The sequence below is a fragment of the Astatotilapia calliptera genome, chromosome 5, assembly GCF_964374335.1.
Source record: "Astatotilapia calliptera chromosome 5, fAstCal68.1, whole genome shotgun sequence".
Lineage (NCBI taxonomy): Eukaryota > Metazoa > Chordata > Actinopteri > Cichliformes > Cichlidae > Astatotilapia > Astatotilapia calliptera.
Window position 1 is genome coordinate 9,525,427 of NC_137426.1, and position 2,467 is coordinate 9,527,893.

A 2,467-nucleotide genomic window follows, 5' to 3' on the forward strand; every position below is an offset into this window, starting at 1 on the left:
GAAAAAAAGTAATCGGATAACGCGTTACTGCCCATCTCTGGTCCTCAGTTAAACAATTCACTGATAAACTGTCATAAAACAGTGAAAGAAAAATGAACAGATGGATAGGAGAAGCGTTATTAACTGAAACACTAATTTTCAAGTTTAAGCCTCAAACAACCAGGCTATTCTTTAGAAAGAAAAATGGTATAATTATGCATAAAATATGAAGTACATTCCTCAATATTCGGATGTAATTAATTGTGTTTCTTAATAATTGGCATGCAAAAAAGCATGAACTGTTTTTATCAGCCTTTGGGCTTTCTTTATCTGCCTTGAGGCTTCTGCAGCAGCCATGGTTGACTTCTAAACATAACAATGTAATGTTTGTAACATGTCTATATGCACAACATGTAAAACCTTGAAGGAGATGGGCCACAGAAGCACAAGGCCACATTTGTAAGTTAAGAACAGAAAACTGAGGCACAGGCTCACTAGACTTGGACAACATATATTTGGCAAAAATGTTGCATTCTCTGAAGAGTCTCAATATGTGCTGAAACATTTGGATTATAGTGTCAGAGTTTGGCATAAGTAACATGAAAACATGAATTCCTCCAGCCTTGTATCAACGGTTTAAACTGTTGGTGGAGGTTTTATGGTGTAGGAGATATTTTTGGCACTCTTTGGGGCCCACAGAGTATTGTTGTGTACTGTACAGTGTACTGCTGATCTGTGGGACCATGTCTTCTCCGGCAGAATGAAACACCATTTCACAAAGCTCAAACCATCTCAAACTGGTTTCTTGAGTATGACAGTGAGTTCCTTGCACTCAAATGCCCTCCACGGTCACCAGATCTCAATCTAATAGAGCACCTTTGTATTGTGGAACAACTGTGTGATGCTATCCTGGTACTAACAAGTCATCAGCTTTAGACATTTGGGATTTTTTTGACTAAACCTTTTTATAGGCTCGTCTACTTTTACCTTGTTTTTAAAATGTAGACAGATAAGTGCACACAAACTGCACAAACCAATGAATAGCTGGGTTATACATGACTCATTAAAGGTAAAATCAAAGTTTTAGCTTTTTCATTTGATAAATGTTAGGGCTCTGGTAACCTTAGTAAATGAGTAATCACCTTTAATAGGCAGGTTAACACTGCTGAAAAAGTTATTTCTTCATTTGCTTTAGCCTGGTGTTACTTCCAGCAGACAATATGGAGATATAGTTCACATACAGCCTCAACACATTTCAGTTTTCCTTCTCTTCCCTGTCATGCATTCATAGATGTCAAAGTGGCATAACTGGTAATTCAACATCTATCTAGTGCTGTTGTAGAGCAGTGAGCACAAAAGGAGTAACATTTTTCATGTGGCAGGTAATTTTGCTTACTTCTTATGTCCTAATTAATCCAAATGTGCGAAACACCTGTTTACATACTGTTGAATTTAGTTGTCTAAATCCACAAACAGCATGTGCAGAGAAACTTATTTATAAATGAATATTTCCCCTGCTCTGCTGCACCCTATCAACCCAACCAGCCCACCCATGGGCTTCCCTCTCCTGACAGTAGGCAATATTAGAGGGTTATCTTTTGAGCAAACTTGTGTAGCATTTTTTTTTTTTTAAAGAACAGAGGGCTACTTTAATCTATAGTGGAAGTGTGACAAAACGCGCTTAGAAAAATAAACCTGAGGGACTTAGACATTAAAGCCTATGGAAGACGAACGCAAAAAGACGAGGGCTCGTCCGGGATTTGAACCCGGGACCTCTCGCACCCTAAGCGAGAATCATACCCCTAGACCAACGAGCCACGTGATATCAATTCAAAGGGACACCAAATGAAACACTAGGGTTTAACAGCTGGTCAACGTTGCCAGAGTACAGCTGATGTACACTGAATTCTTGCGGATGTGTAAAACAACCGAACAGAAACGCGTCTTTTTTAAAAATAACGCAATCCTGCCTGATACAGAATATATTTCTATGTGAAAAATCAGCCCGTTTCTACGACACTTCCAAGGTTTCGTTCACTGGCGGCTGTTTTCAAAGTTAAATGATTTGTTTTTCTCCTTAAAGACATAAATACGGAGCTATAGGGTGAGATGAACACCAGCTTTCTCTTTAGCCTTATGAATAATTCGTGTTTTAACGTTCAATGACACTTATTCGTCGGATTCGCGTTGGTTTATTGTTTAAGTCAGTTATTTGATCACAAACCGCTCGTTGTAATGTTAGTGAAACACCGCGAGAGGGCGCCAAATGTCGTCAAAAAGAAGAAGGAGCAGAAGAGCCGAACGAGACAAGAGCATTCGCTCCTTTTTATTTCCTTTTTCGCTTAGATCCCGTTGAACAGGTGAGACTTCCTTAACAAGTGAGGGTCTGTCATTGTTTCTCTTTTAAAATAACACATATTTAAATTAACGATTTTTGTGATGATCTTTCATTTTCTTGTTATTAGCCAGGATATGCTCTTAACTTCCT

General features: G+C 38.6%; 1 non-coding gene across 1 annotated transcript; it reads right to left on the bottom strand.

Annotated features, from left to right (window-relative positions):
• Positions 1-1,724: 1,724 nt before the first annotated feature.
• On the bottom strand, positions 1,725-1,796 carry trnap-agg (transfer RNA proline (anticodon AGG)). Its single transcript has one exon. It is a non-coding gene; the product is annotated as a tRNA-Pro (tRNA).
• Positions 1,797-2,467: the final 671 nt, after the last annotated feature.